This window comes from Oryctolagus cuniculus, chromosome 8 (assembly GCF_964237555.1).
Source record: "Oryctolagus cuniculus chromosome 8, mOryCun1.1, whole genome shotgun sequence".
In the NCBI taxonomy this organism is placed as follows: domain Eukaryota; kingdom Metazoa; phylum Chordata; class Mammalia; order Lagomorpha; family Leporidae; genus Oryctolagus; species Oryctolagus cuniculus.
The window spans coordinates 80,308,831-80,333,627 of NC_091439.1; positions in this window are offsets into that span (position 1 = coordinate 80,308,831).

A 24,797-nucleotide genomic window follows, 5' to 3' on the forward strand; every position below is an offset into this window, starting at 1 on the left:
ATTAGTAACTGTTAGGTGTCCATTCAATCATGAATTTAACCTACATTTTACTATTTTATGTTCTGAAATTAAAAAAGAATTTGTAATTTTAGGGGGTTGTTTTCTACATTGTCTACAATGAAGGTGGCAGAATTTCCTAAAAGGCAAAATAATTTTCTAAAATGAAATTACTGAAATATGCATTTAACAACATTAAAAGCTTGCTTCTTTTTTTTTTTTTTTGCTAAAGAATCAATGAACAAATAGTTTCTGAGTGTTTATTATGTGCCCAGTCTTCTAGGCATGGAGGATGTAGCAGTGAACCTACTCAGCGGTTGCGGTAAAAGCTTATGTTCTATACTCTAGACTGGTTTACTGTCCAACATTTGCCAAGACTTCACTTGAGAGGATTGTTGGAAGCAGAGTAATGATCAGTTGTTTTCTCAAGGGGAAGCTCTAACTAATGGTGATTTCACATTATTGTATTTTTAGTGATATCAAAGTTGCATTTGGAATTAAAGCATGTCCTTTATGGCCATATGGTCAATATAGGAAGGCTCCATAGATCTCCATGGAGTCAGCAAATGCCTAGAAGGTCCATGACAGTGATTCTTTTTTTAAAAAATGATTTATTTATTTTTTGGAAGGCAGAGTTGCAGAGAGAGAGAGAGAGGGAGAGACGGAGGCTGAGAGATCTTCCATCCACTGGTTCGCTCCCCAAATGGCTGTAGTGGCCAGAGCTTGGCCAATCCTAAACCAGGAGCAGGAGCTTCTTTCAGGTCTCCCATGTGGGTTCAGGGGCCAAAGTAGTTGGACCATCTTCTGTCAGTGACTCTTAAAGTTTAGAATACAAGTAAAATACGTTTGGTACTTGTCAAAGCAGATTTTGGGTTCCATGTAGGAAACTCAGATTCTTTTTTTTTTAATTAATTAATTATTTTTTGACAAGCAGAGTTAGACAGTGAGAGAGAGACAGAGAGAAAGGTCTTCCTTCCGTTGGTTCACCCCACAAATGGCCACTATGGCTGCCGTACCGCGCTGATCCGAAGCTAGGAGCCAGGTGCTTTCTCCCGGTCTCCCATGTGGGTGCAGGGCCCAAGCACTTGGGCCATCCTCCACTGTACTCCTGGGCCACAGCAGAGAGCTGGACTGGAAGAGGAGCAACCGGGACGGAATCTGGTGCCCCAACCAGACTAGAACCCGGGGTGCCGGTGCCGCAGGTGGAGGATTAGCCAAGTGAGCCACGGCACCGGCCTGAAACTCAGATTCTTTAGAATTAGATCCGTGTTTAGGAATCTTCATTTTTAATAAGTAGAGGTACTTCTAATTGGAATTAATGTAATATTCTCAAGGTTTATATGATATTAACTCTTTTTAGTATACATTATTCTTAAATTTTTATTTTAGTTTTTGAAAGACACAAACACAGTGAGAAAGAGGGGGGAAGGGAAGGAGGGAGTAGAGGAAGAGAGGAAGAGGAAGAGCAATCTTGTATTCTTGTATTTACTGGTTCACTCCTCAGATGCCCATAATAGATGGGTCTGGGCCAAGCTGAAGCCAGGAGCTGGTAACTCAATCTGCGTGTCTCATATGGGTGGCCGGTACCCAACTACCTGAGCCATCACCACTGCCTCCCAGGATGTGTATTAGCAGGGAGTTGGAATTGGAAGCATGGTAGGATTCAAACTGAGCCCGTCTGATATGGGCTGTAGATGTCTTACGCAGCATCTTAACTGCTGCACCGAATGCCTGACCCCTTTTTAGTGTCTTCAAAACCAGACATAAGAATATATCGAATTGGGGTATTTTTACTTAATGTGAAATCTGTCCTCAAGAATTGATCTGGTCTTCTGTATATAAAGATAATTAAAAGTGAATCTTAATGAAGAATGGGGTGGGAGAGGGAGTAGGAGGTGGGACAAGATTGGGGGTGGGAGGGCGGGTATGAGGGGAAAGAACTGCTGTATTCCAAAAGCTGTACTTATGAAATTTATATTTATTAAATAAAAGCTTTCTAAAATATGGAAACTTTAAAAAAAGAATTGATCTGGACATTAAGAAATGAATTTAGGGGGGCGGAGCCAAGATGGCGGAATAGTGAGGGCGCGCACCGATAGTCCGGGAAAATTTAGTTTAATAAAAGGGGAGTTACGGTAGCCGCAGAAAATAGAACCAAAAAAAAATTGCAGGGGAAACCCTTCTGGATGGAGCAGCCGTGAATCGGAGGACCTACTGGGAGAACAAGGTCGCCCACCGCACGGAAGCCAAGTCGCGGGACCGAGCCGCAGAAGCCCCAGGGTCTGCGCGCCAGTGCTCCAAGGGGAGTGCATGCCACACAGACAACAGCGGGGAGACTTGGGACGCTCAGGGCTCCGAGTCCACACATCGGCGCTGGAAGGGGAGGTGAGCTCAATAACCCGAGACATTGGTGGGGAAATGGGGGTCAGAATCTAGAGGGGGGCCGGAAAGTGCAGCAAACTCACTACCGGAAAGAAGGAAAAAAAAAAGCTTCGGGGTTTCTCTTCCCCCTAACCTTGCAAAGGTTACAAGGCTGCAAGGCTTGAAGAATTCCCAAGAGACAAAGAGCAGGCCTCCTCTCTGGATTTACATATCAATGGGGGAGAGCTAAAGAACTGAGTCACTACAATTCAGTAGCCTAGGCAACCCAGTGGGAGTCCAGAGGAGCCAAAGACTGGAAGCGAAATACTATCAATTCTGCACAGCCTTGCCCTGCGGTGTTACTTACCCCCTGAATAAATAAAATAAATAAATAAATAAAAAGAGAGAGATTTACCACGCATAACCTGAGGGTGTCACCTTTGCACACCCTTAACCAGGAAGAACCAGGCAGAGCTCTCAGGCTGCACCCATCTCAAGCCTCCAAGGCTCCTCCAACAGCAGGCAGTCCACTTAACATGGACACAGTATAAAAAAAAAAAAAAAAAGAAAAAGAAAAAAAAAAACGCACAGTGACGCAAGAAGAATTAACTATGCCGAGTAACAAACACAGAAATAGAGGGAGCAAGATCAACGATGACACTATGATGCCTCCAAATAAGCAAAACACCCCAAGCCAAGAGTATGAAGATGATGAGATAGAAGAAATGCAAGATACGGATTTCAAAAAATTTATGATAAGAACATTTAGAAGTTTTCAAAAGCAAATCCTTGAACTACAGAAATCCTTAATGGACAAGATTGAAAATCTCTCTCGTGAAAATGAAATTTTAAGGAAGAGTCAAAATGAAACTCAGAAACTAGTAGAACAGGAAAGTGTTATAGTGAAGAGAAATCAAAATGAAATGAAGAGCTCAATAGATCAAATGACAAACACATTAGAAAGCCTTAAAAACAGAATGGGTGAAGCAGAAGAGAGAATATCGGACTTAGAAGATAGAGCACAGGAAAACATACAGTCAAACCAAAGAAAAGAAGAGGAAATTAGAAACCTAAAAAATATTGTTGGGAATCTACAGGATACTATTAAAAAAACCAACATTCGAGTTCTAGGAGTTCCTGAAGGCATGGAGAGAGACAAAGGATTGGAAGGCCTTTTTAGTGAGATACTAGCAGAGAACTTTCCAGGTTTGGAGAAGGACAGAGATATCCTAGTACAGGAAGCTCATAGAACCCCCAATAAACATGACCAAAAGAGATCCTCACCACGACACGTGGTAATTAAACTTACCACAGTGAAACATAAAGAAAAGATCCTAAAATGTGCAAGAGAGAAACGTCAGATTACTCTCAGAGGATCTCCAATCAGACTCACAGCTGACTTCTCATCAGAAACCCTACAAGCTAGGAGGGAATGGCGAGACATAGCACAGGTGCTAAGAGAGAAAAATTGCCAGCCCAGAATATTATATCCTGCCAAGCTCTCATTTGTGAATGAAGGTGAAATAAAGACCTTTCATAGCAAACAGAAATTGAAAGACTTTGTGGCCACTCGTCCGGCCCTGCAAAAGATACTTAAAGATGTGCTACACTCAGAAACACAGAAACACGGCCATCAATATGAAAGAAGGGAAAGGAAGAACACCTACCAGTAAAAGAACATGGGAAGCTCAAAGCATATACTAGAAAATATTTCCGGGAAAATGGCAGGGCAAAGTCACTACGTATCAATAGTCACATTGAACATTAATGGTCTGAATTCTTCAGTTAAAAGACACCGTTTAGCTGACTGGCTCACAGAACACAACCCAACTATTTGTTGCCTACAAGAAACACATCTCTCTAACAAAGAGGCATGCAGACTGAAAGTGAAAGGTTGGAAAAAGATATTCCATGCCAACAGAAACCAAAAAAAAGCAGGTGTAGCCATATTAATATCAGACAAAATAAACTTTAAGACAAAAACTTAAGAGAGACAAAGAGGGACACTATATAATGATTAAGGGTTCAATTCAACAGGAAGATGTAACTATTATAAATGTATATGCACCTAATTACAGGGCACCGGTCTATTTAAAAGATATGTTAAGGGACTTAAAGGGAGATTTAGATTCCAATACAATAGTACTGGGGGACTTCAATACTCCACTCTCAGAAATAGACAGATCATCCGGACAGAAGATCAACAAGGAAACAGCAGATTTAATTGACACTATTGCCCAAATGGATCTAACAGATATCTACAGAACTTTCAACCCTACATCTACAGACTTCACATTCTTCTCAGCAGCGCATGGAACCTTCTCTAGGATTGATCACATACTAGGCCATAAAGCAAGTCCCAGCAAATTTAAAAGAATTAGAATCATACCATGCAGCTTCTCAGACCACAGCGGGATGAAGCTGGAAATTAGCAACTCAGGAAACCCCAGAAAGTATGCAAACACATGGAGACTGAACAACATGCTCCTGAATGAACACTGGGTCATTCAAGAAATCAAAAGAGAAATCAAAAACTTTCTGGAAGTAAATGAAGACAACAACACAACATATCAAAACTTATGGGATACAGCAAAAGCAGTATTGAGAGGCAAATTTATAGCAATAGGTGCCTATATCAACAAATTGGAAAGGTACCAAATAAATGAGCTTTCAGCGCACCTCAAGGACCTAGAAAAACTGCAGCAAACCAAACCCAAATCTAGTAGGAGAAGAGAAATAATTAAAACCAGAGAAGAAATTAACAGGATTGAATCCAAAAAAAAAACATTACAAAAAATCAGCCAAGCGAGAAGCTGGTTTTTTGAAAAAATAAACAAAATTGACACCCCATTGGCCCAACTAACTAAAAAAGAAGAGAAAAGACCCAAATCAATAAAATCAGAGATGAAAAAGGAAATGTAACAACAGACACCACAGAAATAAAAAGAATCATCAGAAATTACTACAAGGACCTGTATGCCAGCAAACAGGAAAACCTATCAGAAATGGATAGATTCCTGAACACATGCAATCTACCAAAATTGAACCATGAAGACATCGAAAACCTAAATAGACCCATAACTGAAACAGAAATTGAAACAGTAATAAAGGCCCTCCCAACAAAGAAAAGCCCAGGACCAGATGGATTCACTGCTGAATTCTACCAGACATTTAAAGAAGAACTAATCCCATTTCTTCTCAAACTATTCAGAACAATCGAAAAAGAGGGAATCCTCCCAAATTCTTTCTATGAAGCCAGCATCACCTTAATCCCTAAGCCAGAGAAAGATGCAGCACTGAAAGAAAATTACAGACCAATATCCCTGATGAACACAGACGCAAAAATCCTCAATAAAATTCTGGCCAATAGAATACAACAACACAACAGGAAAATCATCCACCCAGACCAAGTGGGATTCATCCCTGGTATGCAGGGATGGTTCAACATTCGCAAATCAATCAATGTGATTCACCACATTAACAGACTGCAGAAGAAAAACCATATGATTATCTCAATTGATGCAGAGAAAGCATTTGATAAAATTCAACACCCTTTCATGAAGAAAACTCTAAGCAAATTGGGTATAGAAGGAACATTCCTCAATATAATCAAAGCAATTTATAAAAAACCCACAGCCAGCATCCTATTGAATGGGGAAAAGTTGGAAGCATTTCCACTGAAATCTGGCACCAGGCAGGGATGCCCACTCTCACCACTGCTATTTAACATAGTTCTGGAAGTTTTAGCCAGAGCCATCAGACAAGAAAAAGAAATCAAAGGAATACAAATCAAGAAGGAAGAAGTCAAACTATCCCTCTTTGCAGACGATATGATTCTGTACTTAGAGGATCCGAAGAACTCTACTAAGAGACTATTGGAACTCATAGAGGAGTTTGGCAAAGTGGCAGGATATAAAATCAATGCACAAAAATCAACAGCCTTTGTATACACAAGCAATGCCACGACTGAGAAAGAACTGCTAAGATCAATCCCATTCACAATAGCTACAAAAACAATCAAATACCTTGCAATAAACTTAACCAAGGACGTTAAAGATCTCTACGATGAAAATTACAAAACCTTAAAGAAAGAAATAGAAGAGGATACCAAAAAATGGAAAAATCTTCCATGCTCATGGATTGGAAGAATAAACATCATCAAAATGTCCATTCTCCCAAAAGCAATTTATAGATTCAATGCAATACCAATCAAGATACCAAAGACATTCTTCTCAGATCTAGAAAAAATGATGCTGAAATTCATATGGAGGCACAAGAGACCTCGAATAGCTAAAGCAATCTTGTACAACAAAAACAAAGCCGGAGGCATCACAATACCAGACTTCAAGACATACTACAGGGCAGTTGTAATCAAAACAGCATGGTACTGGTACAGAAACAGATGGATAGACCAATGGAACAGAATTGAAACACCAGAAATCAATCCAAACATCTACAGCCAACTTATATTTGATCAAGGATCTAAAACCAATTCCTGGAGCAAGGACAGTCTATTCAATAAATGGTGCTGGGAAAACTGGATTTCCACGTGCGGAAGCATGAAGCAAGACCCCTACCTTACACCTTACACAAAAATCCACTCAACGTGGATTAAAGACCTAAATCTACGTCCTGACACCATTATTTTATTAGAGAACGTTGGAGAAACCCTTCAAGATATTGGCACAGGCAAAGAATTTCTGGAAAAGACCCGGGAGGCACAGACAGTCAAAGCCAAAATCAACTATTGGGATTGCATCAAATTGAGAAGTTTCTGTACTGCAAAAGAAACAGTCAGGAGAGTGAAGAGACAACCGACAGAATGGGAAAAAATATTTGCAAACTATGCAACAGATAAAGGGTTAATAACCAGAATCTACAAAGAGATCAAGAAACTCCACAAAAACAAAACCAACAACCCACTTAAGAGATGGGCCAAGGACTTCAATAGACATTTTTCAAAAGAGGAAATCCAAATGGCCAACAGGCACATGAAAAAATGTTCAAGGTCACTAGCAATCAGGGAAATGCAAATCAAAAGCACAATGAGGTTTCACCTCACCCCGGTTAGAATGGCTCACATACAGAAATCTACCAACAACAGATGCTGGCGAGGATGTGGGGAAAAAGGGACACTAACCCACTGTTGGTGGGAATGCAAACTGGTCAAGCCACTATGGAAATCAGTTTGGAGATTCCTCAGAAACCTGAAGATAACCCTACCGTTCGACCCAGCCATCCCACTCCTTGGAATTTACCCAAAGGAATTTAAATTGGCAAACAAAAAAGCGGTCTGCAGCCTAATGTTTATTGCAGCTCAATTCACAATAGCTAAGACCTGGAACCAACCTAAATGCCCATCAATGGTAGACTGGATAAAGAAATTATGGGATATGTATTCTTTAGAATACTATACCGCAGTAAGAAACAACGAAATCCAGTCATTTGCAACAAAATGGAGGAATCTGGAACACATCATGCTGAGTGAAGTAAGCCAGTCCCAAAGGGACAAATAGCATATGTTCTCCCTGATCGGTGACAACTGACTGAACACCAAAAAGGAAACCTCCTGAAGTGAAATGGACACTATGAGAAATGGTGTCTTGATCAGCATAGCCCTGACTGCTAATGGACAACTTAATACATTATCCCTCATAGTATTTTTTTTGTCTGTTCTACTTAATATGACTGGTTTAATTCTGTAATTATCACACAGTTATTCTTAAGTGTTGAAAATTAACTGAAATGTGATCCCTGTTAAACATAAAAGTGGGAATAAGAGAGGGAAGAGATGTATACTTTGGGGCATGCTCGGGCTGACTTGCCCCAATTGGTAGAGTTGGAAACATACCAGGGGATTCCAATTCAATCCCATCAAGGTGGCATGTGCCAATGCCATCTCACTATTCCAAGTGATCAATTTCAGTTCACAATTGATCATAATGAAAGGACTAAGAGTCAAAGGGAGCACATAAACAAGTCTAGTATCTGCTAACACTAACCGATAGAATAAATAAAGGGGAGAGTGATCCAACATGGGAAGTGAGATACTCAGCAGACTCATAGAATGGCGGATGTCCTAAATAGCACTCTGGCCTCAGAATCAGCCCTAAAGGCACTCGGATCTGGCTGAAAAGCCCATGAGAGTATTTCAGGCATGGAAAGCCAAGACACTCTGGCAAAAAGATCTCTGTGAGTGAGATCCCAGTGGAAAGAACAGGTCTTCAAAGAGGGAGGTGCCTTTCTCTGAAGGGAGGAGAGAACCTCCACTTTGACTATGACCGTGTCTAAACAAGATAAGAGTCGGAGAACTCAAGGGGCTTCCATAGGCTTGGAAACTCATGACTGGTGCATAGGGAGATTACTGATGCCATAAACAGGAGTGTCAATTTGTAAAGTCAACAACAGGAGTCACTGTGCACTTACTCCTCATGTAGGATCTCTGTCCTTAATGTGCTGTACACTGAGGCTTAATGCTATAACGAGTACGCAAACAATATATTTCATTTTGTGTTTCTATGGGGGTGCAAACGATTGAAATCTTTACTTAATGTACACTAAACTGATCTTCTGTAAAAAAAAAAAAAAAAAAAGAAATTATCAATTCCCAACTTGACTCTCACTGGGATTAAACATGACAATAGGTCTGATCTGATTTCATCATCATTTAAAAAAAATCATCTATTATTTTTCACTTTATGTTTCTGTGTGGGAGCAAACTGTTGAAATCCTTACTTAAGGTATACTAAGCTGATCTTCTGTATATTAAGATAATCGAAAATGAATCTTGATGTGAATGGAAGGGGAGAGGGAGTGGGAAAGGGGAGGGTTGTGGGTGGGAGGGACGGTATGGGGGGGGAAGCCATTGTAACCCATGAGTCGTACTTTGGAAATTTATATTCATTAAATAAAAGATAAAAAAAAAAGAAATGAATTTAATTTTATGTAAGATGCTTCCTTCTACATGAGACTAAAACACAGGCAAAGTGTTGCTAACACCTTCAGCCCCTATTTCATGATAGGCATACCAAAGAAGTTACAGTATGTATACAGATATACTTTACGAGGAAAATCAAATTGTACTCAGAAATGTAATTTCTTATTTCCTAATTTGCCATAATAGCTGTCCCCAAGCCCCCATGACATCCCCTTCACTCTTCCACACACTTAGTCCTGTCCACTCCTAGCTCTCAATAGATTTGACATGGAGATTGCAAACTATTATCTGGTGATTTTCTAGTGCTAGCTTCTGAGAAACAAAAATCAGTCTGGAGAGTGTTTTTCTACCATAATTGCTGCCTTAAAAAGACTAGGTTTATACAACATTTTTTTTTGATGATTAAAAAAACCCACTTCCATTGTGCAGTCTCATAGCCTTGATGAAAACCTCAGAGTATTGTACAGTTCAAGGCCTCTCTATAGTAATGGCTGAATATAAGATGCAGTCCTGTTGCCTAGAGAGGAAGAGACAAAACATTTGTATTACTTACAATGGCTGAAGTATCCTATTGTTTATTTCTTCTGTGATAATCCTTCAGAGAGAGACAGTTGAAGCTGTCAGCATATGCATAGAAGCAGCAGTCTTTTAACATCTGTTTAGCTAAAAGATCTCTAGTTAAGAGCACACAGGCCAGAATCAGTACTCGCAGCACTGGGACAATGGGGGTTACCAAGAGAAATGGCTAACCACATGTTTTATCAACATTTGCATGCCGTGTGTCAAATGTATGGTTCCTTTTTTTTTTTTTTTTTTTTTTTTTTTTTTTTTTTTTTTGACAGGCAGAGTGGACAGTGAGAGAGAAAGACAGAGAGAAAGGTCTTCCTTTGCCGTTGGTTCACCCTCCAGTGGCCGCCACGGCCAGCGCGCTGCGGCAGGCGCACTGCGCTGATCCGATGGCAGGAGCCAGGTACTTCTCCTGGTCTCCCATGCGGGTGCAGGGCCCAAGCACTTGGGCCATCCTCCACTGCACTCCCGGGCCACAGCAGAGAGCTGGCCTGGAAGAGGGGCAACCGGGACAGAATCCGGCGCCCCGACTGGGACTAGAACCCGGTGTGCCGGCACCACAAGGTGGAGGATTAGCCTAGTGAGCCACGGCGCTGGCCGAAATGTATGGTTCTTAAGAAATGCTTGTCTCAAACAGTGCAATCCTAGGGAGTATGTCAACGGAATCTAAATAATTGCGACTGAAATTTATGGCACATTTTTTCTTTCCATTTGATATTCCATAAAAAATATTCATCAGTCATTAGATAGGAGATTATTTCTCTCTTTTAAAACAATTATTTATTTGAAATGGAGAGAGGAAGGGAGAAAGAGAATGCTCCCATCCTCAAGTGTCTGCAACAGTCAGGGCTTGCCAGGCTGAAGCTGGAAGCCATGAACTCAAGTCAGTCCGGGTTTCCCCGAGGTACACTAGGAACCCAACTACTTGAGCTATCACATGTTGCCACCCAGGGTTTGCATTAGTAGGAAGTTTGAATCAGGAACTAGAGCTGACACTTGGGGATGTGGGTGTCCTAAACAACATCTTGACTATTGTGACAAGTGTCTGCACTGCAAATTCTTTCTTTCTTTCTTTTTTAAAAATTATTAATTTATTTGAAAGAGTTATAGGGAGAGAGGGAGATATAAAGAGAGTGATCTTCCATCTGTTGGTTGACTCTCTTAAATGGTTGCACTGACCAGGACTGGGCCGGGCTGAATTTCAAGGAGCCAGGAGCCAGGAATTTCTTCCAGGTCTCCCACATTGGTGCGGGGACCCAAGCACTTGGGCCATCTTCTGCTTCTTTCCAAAGCTCGTTAGCAGGATGCTGGGTTGGAAGTGGAGCAGCTGGGAATCAAACCAGTGCCTATATGGATTCTGGTGTTGTAGGCTGTGGCTTTGCCGTTCTATGCCACAACACCAGCCAGCAGATTATTTCCTAAAGACTGTGTGGGTTGGCTTTTATCAGACTGAGTAGCAAAAGCAAACACAACTGTTTAATCAGAAACTATTTGGGTGTCTACGTATCCCCCATTGTGTGGGTACAAAGATTTGTAGCACAGGGTCCTAGCCCTTAGGGAATTGGGGAAACATGGCATCTGTTTGTAAAAGTAACTGACTTGTAGAAAAAAATACTATGGATATCTTCTAAAAGACAGTCCAGGAAGTTTTAAAAAAATGATTTAAGTAATAAGTACTGGACCAGTCCCTGTGGTTAGGAGTGATCATTGTGGGCACTGATTACAAAGGTGAGCCTCAGCTGGTTGTGATTTTAGGGCAGCAAGGAAGAGCTGGGTTGTTTCACACAAGCAATGAGTGGCTGCAGTATTACAGTGAAAAGAAGGTAGAAATTTAAGGATTAGATAAAACCAGCTTATTGAGGAACATCTAGGGATTCTGGGAGACAATATTAGAAATCTAGATTGGTGCCTGAGTATGATTGCATCCTTTAAACAGCTGGCTAACAAGTTTGAATTCTGTGCTATGGACCATGGAGAACAATTGAACAGGAAGAAACAAATGAGTTTATGGAAATCTAATTGCAACATATGGGAAGGGTGAGGCAGTGGTTCTCAATGTGTGGTCCACAGATCCTTGGGCATCCCAAAGACTTTTTAAAGACCCTATGAAGACCTTTACCTTTCCTGAGGTGAAAAATTGTTTTTGTAATACTATTTGCACTGAAAATACAAAGCTATGGTGGGTAAAACTGCTGGCATCTTCGTAGGAGTTAGAGCAGTGGGACTGTATGGCATTTTTTTAAATTTAAGGTAAACAAATTTCATGTATTTCATATATATCAATTGAAGACACAGTGATACTTCCTACCCTACCCTCACTCCCGCTCATGCTCCCACCCTTCCTCCTCTTTCTCCTATTCCCTCTCTTTATTTCAACAATGATTTATTTTCAGTTTACTTTATAATAATAAGATTAACCCTGCACTAAATAAAGAATTCAACAAATAGTAAGAATAAAAAACATTGTTCCTCAACAATAGAGACAAGGGATATAAATAATCATCAAATCTCAAAATGTCAATTTCACTCCTATACATTACATTTTAGTTACTCTATTAGTTATGACAGATCAGGGAAAACTTATGGTACTTGTCTTTAGGACTGGCTCATTTCACTGAGTATAATGGTTTCCAGTTACATCAATTTTGTTGCAAAAGACAGGATTACATTTTTTATGGCTGAGTAGTATTCTATACTACATCTGTGTATCTATCTATATCACAATTTCTTTATCCAGTCATAAGTTGATGGACATCTGGGTGGATTCCATATCTTAGCTGTTCTGAATTGAGATGCAGTGAACATGGGGGTACAGATAACTCTTTCATGTGCTTATTTCATTTCCTTTGGGTAAATTCCCAGGAGGGAATTTGGCCAAACTCTTTTTATGAGGTTCACATTATTTTGAAACCGAAAGCAAACAAAGACACAGGACTAAAAGAAAACTACAGACCTCTATCCTTAATGAACATAGAACAAAGATAATCAACTACATACCAGAAATTGAATAAAAAAACCACATCAAAGAGATCATACATCATGATCTAGTTGATTTATCCCAATGATGCAAAGGTAGTTCAACATTTGCCAGCAATAAGCATCAGAAATCACATCAATATAATGAAGAACAATAGATGCAGAGAATGCATTTGATAAGATTCAACACGTCTTCTTGATAAAAACCTTCCACAAACTAGGTGTAGAAGGAACATTCCCAAAATTATAAAGGCTGTCTATCACAAGCCAACTGCCAATATCATACTGAGTGGGGAAAACTGAAAACATTTCCCCTCAGATCTGGAACAAGACAAGGTGTCCACTTTTACCACTCATTCCAAATAGTACTGGAAGTTTTATCAAGAGCAATAGTGGAGGAGAAAGAAATAAGGGGCATCAAATTGGAAAAGAGGAAGTCAAATTATCCATGTTTACAGATGACATGATGTTGTACCTGAAAAATCTAAACACTCTTCCAAAAAGCTGTTGGATTTGATAAATCTATTCAGGAAAGTTGCAGGTTACAAAACAAACATACAAAAAATAGCTTTTTTGTATGCTATTGATGAACTCACAGAGAAATCAAGGAATGCCATTCACAATAGCCACAAAAAAACAAATATTTAGTAATAAATTTAATCAAATAAGTGAAAATTATCAAACATTGAGGAAAGAAATAATTAAGGACACACAAAAAAGTGAAAAAGATATTCCTATGCTCAAACCAGACAGTGGAGTGAGGATAATCTCTTCAACAAATGCTGCAAGCAAAACTGGATGTACATAAGTTTAAGAATAAAATTCAATCCATACCTCTCACTATATGCAAAACTCGACTAAAGATGGATCAAAGACCTAAATTTAAGACCTGAGACTATGAAGTTTCTGGAAGAAAATGTACGGGAAACACTCCAAAACATTGGTGTAGGGGATGACTTCTTGGATGAGATCCTTAAAGCACAGGCAACAAAAGCAAAACTAAACAAATGGGACTATATCGAACTCAGATGCATTTTCACAGCAATAGAAACAATCAGTAGAATGAAGAAATATCCGACAGCAAGGCAAAAAATATTTGCAAATAATGTATCTAACAAAGTATTAGTATCCTGAATTTATCAGCAACTTAAAAAACACAACAACAACAACAACAACAACAAAACCAATCCAGATGAAAAATGGAAAAGGACTTCAATAGACAGTTCTCAAAAGAAGAAATACAAATGGCTAACAAATACATGAAAAAATGCTCAACATCACTGGCCATCAGGGAAATGCAACTCAAAACCACAATGAGATATCACCTCACCCCTGTCAGAATGTTTAAAATACAAAACACAGAGAGTAACTAGTGCTGATGAGGATGTGAAGAAAGGGAAATAATTATATACTGTTGGCGGGAATGTAAATTAATGCAGCCATTGTGGAAAACAGTCTAGGGCTTTCTTTAAAAGCTAGAAATAGACTCGCCATATGATCCAGCATCTCACACACAGGGCCAGGGGCCTAAGGACTTGGGCCATCCTCCACTGCCTTCCCAGGCCATAGCAGAGAGCTGAATTGGAGGTGGAGCAGCCAGGATACAAACCGGTGTCCATTTGGGATGCTGTCACTGCAGGTGCAGCCTCACCCACTACATCACAATGCCAGCCCCTGTAATGCTATTCTTTCTTTCTTCTTAGAGTTTTTCTTAACGTCTTTTAAATATGGTATCAGGATAGCCACGCCTTAACGTCTTTTAAATATGGTATCAGGATAGCCACGCCTGCTTGCTCTTGGTTTCCATTAACCTGGTGTATCTTTTTCCAACCCTTCACTTTCAGTCAGTGTGTATCTTTGTGAAGTGAGTTTCTTATAGGGAGCAAACAGTGGGGTCATAATTTTTTTTTTTATTCATTCAGCCAACCAAAGTCTTTTGATTAGTGAATAATCCACTTACATTCAATGATAGTGTTGATAGATAACAACTATGATTAGTAATTTTATTGATTGGATAATGATTCTACCTGCTCAGTTAGTGAATTTGGTGGTAGCATGAGTTTTCATGATGTTTACTTCTAATGCAGGATGCCCTTCACAATTTCTTGTAAGGTTGGTCTGGTGGTGGTTAATTCTGTCATCTTTTGTTTCCTTGGAAAATACTTAATTTCTGTTTCACTTTTTTTTAAAGATTTATTTTATTTATTTGAAAGACAGAGTTACAGAGAGAGGTAGAGACAGAGAGAGAGAGAGAGGTCTTCCATCTGATGGTTCATTCCCCAGATGGCTGCAATGACCGGAGCTGAGGCGATCTGAAGCCGGGAGCCAGGAGCTTCTTCCGGGTCTCCCATGTGGATGCAGGGACCCAAGGACTGGGCCATCTTCTACTGCTTTCCCAGGCCATAGCAGAGAGCTGGATTGGAAGAGGAGCAGCCGGGACTAGAACCAGTGCTCATATGGGATGCTGATGCTTCAGGCCAGGGTTTTAAACCGCTGTACCACAGTGGTGGCCCTCTCCTTCACTTTTTTTTTTTTTTGACAGGAAGAGTGGACAGTGAGAGAGAGAGACAGAGAGTAAGGTCTTCCTTTGCTGTTGGTTCACCCTCCAATGGCCGCTGTGGCCAGCGTGCTGCGGCAGGCGTGCTGCGGCAGGCGCACTGCGCTGATCCGAAGGCAGGAGCCAGGTACTTATCCTGGTCTCCCATGCGGGTGCAGGGCCCAAGCACTTGGGCCATCCTCCACTTCACTCCCGGGCCACAGCAGAGAGCTTGCCTGGAAGAGGGGCAACCGGGAAAGAATCCGGTGCCCCGACAGGGACTAGAACCTGGCGTGCCGGTGCCTCAGGCGGAAGATTAGCCTAGTGAGCCGCTGCGCCGGCCTTCTCCTTCACTTTTATTTTATTTTTTTTTAACTTTTATTTAATGAATATAAATTTCCAAAGTACGATTTATGGATTACAATGGCTTCCCCCCCATACCGTCCCTCCCACCCACAACCCTCCCCTTTCCCACTCCCTCTCCCCTTCCATTCACATCAAGATTCATTTTTGATTATCTTAATATACAGAAGATCAGCTTAGTATACATTAAGTAAGGATTTCAACAGTTTGCTCCCACACAGAAACATAAAGTGAAAAATAATAGATGATTTTTTTAAATGATGATGAAATCAGATCAGACCTATTGTCATGTTTAATCCCAGTGAGAGTCAAGTTGGGAATTGATAATTTCTTTCTTTTTTTTTTTTTTTTTTTTTTTTTACAGAGGATCAGTTTAGTATGCATTAAGTAAAGATTTCAATCGTTTGCACCCCCATAGAAACACAAAGTGAAATATATTGTTTGAGTACTCGTTATAGCATTAAGCCTCAGTGTACAGCACATTAAGGACAGAGATCCTACATGAGGAGTAAGTGCACAGTGACTCCTGTTGTTGACTTTACCAATTGACACTCCTGTCTATGGCATCAGTAATCTCCCTATGCTCCAGTCATGAGTTTCCAGGGCTATGGAAGCCCTCTGGGTTCTCCGACTCTTATCTTGTTTAGACACGGTCATAGTCAAAGTGGAGGTTCTCTCCTCCCTTCAGAGAAAGGTACCTCCTTCTTTGATGACCCGTTCTTTCCACTGGGATCTCACTCACAGAGATCTTTTGCCAGAGTGTCTTGGCTTTCCATGCCTGAAATACTCTCATGGGCTTTTCAGCCAGATCCGAATGCCTTTAGGGCTGATTCTGAGGCCAGAGTGCTATTTAGGACATCTGCCATTCTATGAGTCTGCTGAGTATCTCACTTCCCATGTTGGATCACTCTCCCCTTTATTTATTCTATCGGTTAGTGTTAGTAGGTACTAGACTTGTTTATGTTCTCCCTTTGACTCTTTGTCCTTTCATTATGATCAATTGTGAACTGAAATTGATCACTTGGAATAGTGAGATGGCATTGGTACATGCCACCTTGATGGGATTGAATTGGAATCCCCTGGTATGTTTCCAACTCTACCAATTGGGGCAAGTCAGCTTGAGCATGTCCCAAATTATACATCTCTTCCCTCTCTTATTCCCACTCTTATGTTTAACAGGGATCACATTTCAGTTAATTTTCAACACTTAAGAATAACTGTGTATTAATTACAGAATTAAACCAGTCATATTAAGTAGAACAGACAAAAAAACTACTAAGAGGGATAATGTATTAAGTTGTTCATTAACAGTCAGGGCTATGCTGATCAAGTCACCGTTTCCCATAGTGTCCATTTCACTTCAACAGGTTTCCTTTTTGGTGTTCAGTCAGTTGTCACCGATCAGGGAGAACATATGGTATTTGTCCCTTTGGGACTGGCTTACTTCACTCAGCATGATGTGTTCCAGATTCCTCCATTTTGTTGCAAATGACTGGATTTCATTGTTTCTTACTGCGGTATAGTATTCTAAAGAGTACATATCCCATAATTTCTTTATCCAGTCTACCGTTGATGGGCATTTAGGTTGGTTCCAGGTCTTAGCTATTGTGAATTGGGCTGCAATAAACATTAGGGTGCAGACCGCTTTTTTGTTTGCCAATTTAAATTCCTTTGGGTAAATTCCAAGGAGTGGGATGGCTGGGTCGAACGGTAGGGTTATCTTCAGGTTTCTGAGGAATCTCCAGACTGACTTCCATAGTGGCTTGACCAGTTTGCATTCCCACCAACAGTGGGTTAGTGTCCCTTTTTCCCCACATCCTCGCCAGCATCTGTTGTTGGTAGATTTCTGCATGTGAGCCATTCTAACCGGGGTGAGGTGAAACCTCATTGTGGTTTTGATTTGCATTTCCCTGATTGCTAATGACCTTGAACATTTTTTCATGTGCCTGTTGGCCATTTGGATTTCCTCTTTTGAAAAATGTCTATTGAGGTCCTTGGCCCATCTCTTAAGTGGGTTGTTGGTTTTGTTTTTGTGGAGTTTCTTGATCTCTTTCACTGAGTATGATATTCTTGGTTTTAAGTTTTTTACTTTTAAGACTTTGAATATATCATCCCACTCTCTTCTGGCCTTTAGGTTTCTGCTGAGAAATCTGAGGTTAAATTACTTGGTTTTCCTTTATGTAACTTGATGCATTTCTCTTACTGTCTTCAGGATTTTCTTCTTGTCTTTAACTTTTAAGAATTTGATGACAATATGCCTTGGAAAAGACTGTTTTTGGTTGAGTTGACTTGGGAGTTCTTTGAGCTTCTTGTATTTGAATGTCTATGTCTCTTTCAAGACCTGGGGAATTTTCAACTATTATTTCATTTATCAGGTTCTCAATTCCTTTTTCCTTTTCTTCTCCTTCAGGAATACCTATAATGTGAATATTTGGTCATTTAATGGTATCCTATATTTCATGTATACTTTGTTCATTCTTTTAAATTATTTTCTTTATCTTTGTCTGATTGGGTTATTTCAAAATTCTTGTCCCCAAGGTCAGAAATTCTTTCCTCCACTTGGTCTATTCTGCTGTAGAGCTCTCAGTCTTATTCTTTATTTCACTGATTAAAGATTTCATCTCCAAAATTTTTATTTTGTACTTCTTAATGTGTTCTGTCTCCTAAGTAATATTTTCATTCATGTCACTGATTTCCTCATTTCTTTAATCTGTCTGTCTCTAACCTTTTGCATCCCATTGAGTTTCCTTACAACCATTATTTTGAATTCTATATTTGATGATTTCATAGATTTCCCTCAGTTGAGGATCTAATTCTGGAGGAGTATTGTGTTCTTTTGGAGGTGTCATGCTACCTTGCTTCTTCATGTTTCCTGTGTGCCTATGTTGACTTTTGCCATTTAATGTATCCATTCCTTCTTTATGGAGTAGGTTTTATTGGAAAAGAGTTTCTGGTTTAGCTGAAATGCAGGATATCACTTGGCTTGCTGCTTTGGCTTTGGTTCTAGGTGAGCCCAGGAGTATAGTCTCTGATTTATTTATTTATTTATTATTTGACAGTCAGAGTGGACAGTGAGAGAGAGAGAGAGAGACAGAGAGAAAGGTCTTCCTTTGCTGTTGGTTCACCCTCCAATGGCTGATGCTGATCCGAAGCCAGGAGCCCGGTGCTTCTCCTGGTCTCCCATGCGGGTGCAGGGCCCAAGCACTTGGGCCATCCTCCACTGCACTCCTGGGCCACAGCAGAGAGCTGGACTGGAAGACGAGCAACCGGGACAGAATCTGGTGCCCTGACCGGGACTAGAACCCAGAGTGTTGGCGCCACAGGTAGAGGATTAGCCTATTGAGCTGCAGCGCTGACCATGAGTGATTTATTTTTATCCATGTCAGCTGTGTCTATAGGTGGCACAGTGGTCTAATCTGCTGCAGTTAATAGGGATAGAAATGTGGCTTTGAGCTGAATAAGGGTTTCCTTGGTTGTGTATCTTTGGTTCACAGAGAGTTCAATGCCAGTCTCCCTGGTGAATGTGATATCCAGGGCCTTGTTGTTGGTGCTAAGGGAGACAGAGGTGGTTGCCACCCTGTCATTCTGGCGTCAATTTGGGCCAGTGTTGTGGTGCAGCAAGTAAAGCTGCTGCCTGCAATGCAGGCATCCTATATGGGCACCAGTTTGAGTCCTGGATGCTCCACTTCTGATGCAGTACCCTGGTAATGCACCTGGGAAATCAGTGTAAGATGACCCGAGTGCTGGGCCCCTGTATCCACATAGGAAACCCAAAGGAAACTCCTGACTCCTGGCTTTGTTCTGGCCCAGCCCTGGCCACTGCAGACCTTTGGGGAGTGAACTAGCTAAGGGAGTGAACCAGCAGATGGAAGATTCTCTCTCTCTCTCTCTCTCTCTCTCTCTCTCTCCCTCTCTACTCCACCATCTCACTGTCTCTATCACTCCCCCACCCCTGTAACTCTGACTTTCAAATAAATAAAATAAATCTTTAAAAAAGCATCAATTATTTCACCATTCTATCACCCAAGCTTCACCATCAGTTTGGTGTTTTTTCTTTCTTCAATTATATCAGAGTTCAGGTTGTTCTGATATGGGCTCTTTTCAAGCTGATGTCTTGTTCTTCTTAGTGCCTCAACTATATCCCATGTAGACATGTTGTAACAGTTAGTATGAGTTTATTTTATGGTAAGAAAATTTTGAAATCCATGCATAGGTTTTTTATGATATGTATTTTTTAAATATTTATTTATTTATTTGAAAGTCAGAGTAACACACACACACACACACAGAGAGATCTCTTCCATTGGATGGTTCCTCCCCAATTGTCCAAAACAGCCGGAGCTGTGCCAGTCCGAAGCCAGGAGCCAGTAGCTTCTTCCAGGTCTCCCATGCAGGTGCAGGGGCCCAAGGAATTGGGCCATCTTCTACTGCTTTCCCAGGCCATAGCAGAGAGCTGGATCGGAAGTGGAGCAGCTGGGTTTTGAACTGGTGCCCATATGGGATGCTGGTGCTTCAGGCCAGGGCGTTAACCTGCTGTGCCACAGTGCCGGCCCCTATGATATGTATTTTCCATGAAATCTTTGAGGACCCCTCATGTGTACATACAAATGTCTGTGTATGTGTGTATAAATAGATACTGCATACCAACTATATACCAGACATGATGCTAGACATGGAAATGTTATAATTGCAAAGAGAGTTATCCTTGCTCTCATAACTATTGAGTCAAATGTAGTGGATTTCCTCCTCCTTCATCTACTGCCCATTTTGTTATTGAAAGTCTAGAGGTTAACTAGACAAAGTTGAAAATATGGCTGTGAAGTAAGTCTTTTTATTGGAAAGAATAGTTACTTTCATCAAAGGTAAAAATCTGCAGGGGAGGGGCCAGCACTGTAGAATAGTGGGTTAAACTGCTGCCAGAGACACTCATATCCCACATGGGTGCCAGTTCAAGTACCGGCTGTTCTACTTCTGATCCGTGTCCTTGCTAATGTGCTTGGGAATCAGTGAAAGATGGCCCAAGTCCTTGGACCTCTGCACCCATGAGGGACACCCAGAGGGAGCTCTTTGCTCTCAGGTTTAGTCTGGCACAGCCCTGGTGGCTGTGGTCATTTGGAGAGTGAACCATAGGATGGAAAACATCTCTCTGTCTCTCCCTGTCTCTCTGTAACTCTGCCTTTCAAATAAAAAAATAAATCTGTAGGGGAAATTATAAAACATTATTGAATAAAACAAAGTTTGTTTTTCTGATATGCTATTTATTATTGTGGTTTGAATGCAGTTTGTTCCTGCCAAAACTCATATTGAAATTTGATCCCCACTGTAAAAGTGTTGGGAAGTGGGACCTTCAAGTGGGATTAACGTGTTTCTTGCAGAAGTTCTTGCTGTCTCAGGAACAGGTAGGTTGCTTTGAGAGGGAGTAGCTGGACACTGAGCCACCTGTTGTGTTTCATCTCTTCTGAACATGCCTTCTTACCCTTCTGCTTCCCACCACGAGGTGAAGTGGCATGAGGCTCTCATCAGAAGCCAAGCAGATGCTGATGAGATGCTTTTAGATTTCCCAGCCTCTAGAACCATGAGCAAAAAACATACTGTTATTCTTTATGAATCATCAAGTCCTTGCTGTTTTGCTATCTCAACAGAAAACTTTTATGAAGGGCCTTCAAAATGTTGATGGAAAATGCATGGCATGGAAGAATGGTATGGATTTCAAAATTTTTTATACCAAAGTAAACTCACCTTTTTTTTTTTTTTAAAGATTTTATTTATTTATTTGACAGGTAGAGTTACAGACAGTGAGAGAGAGACAGAGAGAAAGGTCTTCCTTCTATTGGTTCACTCCCCAAATGGCCACCACAGCTGGTGTTGTGCCAATCCGAAGCCAGGAGCCAGGTGCTTCCTCCTGGTCTCCCACGTGAGTGTAGGGGGCCAAGCACTTGAGCCATCCTCCACTGCCTTCCCGGGCCACAGCAGAGAGCTGGACTGGAAGAGGAGCAACCGGGACTAGAACCTGGCGCCCACATGGGATGTGGGCGCCGCAGAGGATTAACCAAGTAAGCCATGGCGCCAGCCCCCTAAACTCATCTTTTAATTCCATTTTCTACAAGGTTTTTGAAGTATCCTCATGTGCATTCTTATTATCTCCTGTTGCAGCTGACCTGAGTTTCATTTTCTCTTTTTAAATTGTCACATAAAAATTACACATCTTTATAGAGTAGCTTGATACATATATATTGCATAATCAAATAAAGGTGAACATATGTATATACTTAAACATCTATCATTTATTTGTGGTGAAAACATTCAAAATTCTTTCTGGTAGCTTTTTTTTTTAAGATTTATTTATTTATTTGAAAGAGTTACACACAGAGAGAAGGAGAGGCAGAGAGGCAGAGAGGCAGAGAGAGAGAGAGAGAGAGAGAGAGAGAGAGATCTCTTCCATCTGCTGGTTCACTCCACAGTTGGCTGCGCCAATCCAAAGCCAAGAGCCAGGAGCCTCCTCTGGGTCTCCCATACGATTGCAGGGGCCCAAGGACTTGGGCCATCTTCTACCACTTTCCCAGGCCATAGCAGAGAACTGGATCAGAAGTAGAGCAGTGAGGTCTTGAACCAGTGCCCATATTGGATGCCAGCACTGCAGGCTGTGGCTTTACCCACTGTCGCTCCCCCTCTTCGTGGAGGAACGACACAGGACCCTGCGTTGTTCTTCTGTCTGCTCGGCCCTCCCCGGGTTTGCTGCTGGTTCTTCCCGGGTTGGCTACCGACCCTTCCACCTCCGTGGAAGGGCGGTTCCCCCTGGCCACATTCCCCACTTCCGCAGGGGAGCGGCACACCGCCGGCCGGCTCTCTCGGGGGCTGCACAGGTGTTCCTTCAGATAGATGTTCCCCTTAGATGTTCCTGGTGCATGCCGTCTCTCTCCTCCTTTATAGTCCTCCTCCGCCAATCCCAACTCGGCTGCCCACACGCCGAGTACGCTGCTCTCCTCCAATCAGGAGCAAGTCCTACAGTTTATTGGTTGAACTGGAGGCAGCTGTGCGGAAGCTGTTTACTTCTCTCCCAGCGCCATATTGTGGGAGAGCAGATGCATAGAATAAGTCTTAATTCCAGTAACTCAGTCCAGTCCGAGCTGCTCCCCACAGCCCACTATACCCCAGTGCAGCCCCTTCATAGATTTTTTTGAAGTATACAGTATATTTTAGTTACCTATAATCATACTGCCATGCAGTAGTACAAAGGAACTTATTTCTCTTATGTAACTATAACTTAGTAGTTATTGATCAGTCTTTCCCCATTCTTTTCTCTTATGCTAACCTCCACAGAGCCTAGTAATCACCATTCTCCCAGATCCTATAGACCAACTTTTTCAAATCCCAGGTATGAGTAAGATTATGCAACATTTGTCTTTCTTTGCCTGGCTTATTTCACTTAACACAATGACCTCCAGTTTGAATTTCATTTTCTGAGAAGTCAAGCAGGTGCATTTTCATTTGTTTATTAGGCTCAAATGACTGTCATGGGTTAGTGCATCTGCCATTGCATGATATCTGTTGGTGTCTTTATCAGCAAATTAAAAATAACAGCTGCAGAAGTTGCAGTCCTTTTCACCACATACTCAAGGCAATAAACCTGTAAATGTTTATAAATCTTATATATCAATCAGTGAGCATGCTAGAGACTGAATTGTGTTCGTAGAAAGCTCACATGCAAGACTTTCAGTAAATGTGACTATTCGGAGTAAGCAAGTGATTAAAGCTAAATGAGATCATAATCTGATAGAAGCAGTGACCTTGTAGGATGCGACACTAAATAGCTCATTTCTTTTTGCTGTGCCATGTGAGGACAGTTATTTGCACACCAAGAAGGGAGAGCCTTCCCTGGGAACCTAATTAGTTGGTCACTTGATCTTGAACTTCCCAGTCTCAAGATTTATGAGAAATATATTTCTGTGTTTTAAATCACCCAGTATGTGATATTTTGTGGTAGCAGCTAGGACAGACCCATTCATGCAAAAATGAATAAAGCAAAATCATTTCTCAAGATTGAAAGCAAGGAAATAACTATTCTTATGTTATTCTGGAATAAATACTAGTTTTTTTTGAGAGAGACAGAGAGAAAGGTCTTCCTTCCATTGGTTCACCCCCAAAATGGCCGCTATGGCTGGCGCACCGCGCTGATCTGAAACCAGGAGACAGGTGCTTCTCCTGGTCTCCCATGCGGGTGCAGGGCCCAAGGACCTGGGCCATCCTCCACTGCACTCCTGGGCCACAGCAGAGAGCTGGACTGGAAGAGGAGCAACTGGGACAGAATCCAGTGCCCCAACCGGGGCTAGAACCTGGTGTGCCGGCACTGCAGGTGGAGGATTAGCCTAGTGAGCCACGATGCTGGCCATAAATACTAGTTTATACAGGTTTATCAAGCTATGAGATGATTTTTTTTTGACAGGCAGAGTGGACAGTGAGAGAGAGAGAGAGACAGAGAGAAAGTTCTTCCTTTGCTGTTGGTTCACCCTCCAATGGCCACCAAGGCTGGCGCGCTGCGGCCTGCGCACTGCGCTGATCCGATGGCAGGAGCCAGGTACTTCTCCTGGTCTCCCATGTGGTGCAGGGCCCAAGGACTTGGGCCATCCTCCACTGCACTCCCTGGCCACAGCAGAGAGCTGGCCTGGAAGAGGGGCAACCGGGACAGAATCCGATGCCCTGACCGGGACTAGAACCCGGTGTGCTGGTGCTGCAAGGCGGAGGATTAGCCTTGTGAGCTGCGGCGCCGGCCGCTATGAGATGATTTTGAAGAGTACATTATTTCTAAGGGCAATGGATTTGTGTTGTTTTTATTTTAATGATAATGATGTATAATAAATATCTGTCAATATTGTGATTAAGAAATTGGAAATATGAAAGAGAACTTTTAAAATATATAAATAGAAGTTGCAAAGAACTGTGCTTAATGGCATTCTTGACATGAACTAAATTATATATCAATTCTTGTAATATAACTTATTTGAACTTCTATAGCTTTGTCATAGAAAAGTTCCCAGTGGTTTTCTATTAGTGGCAATATGA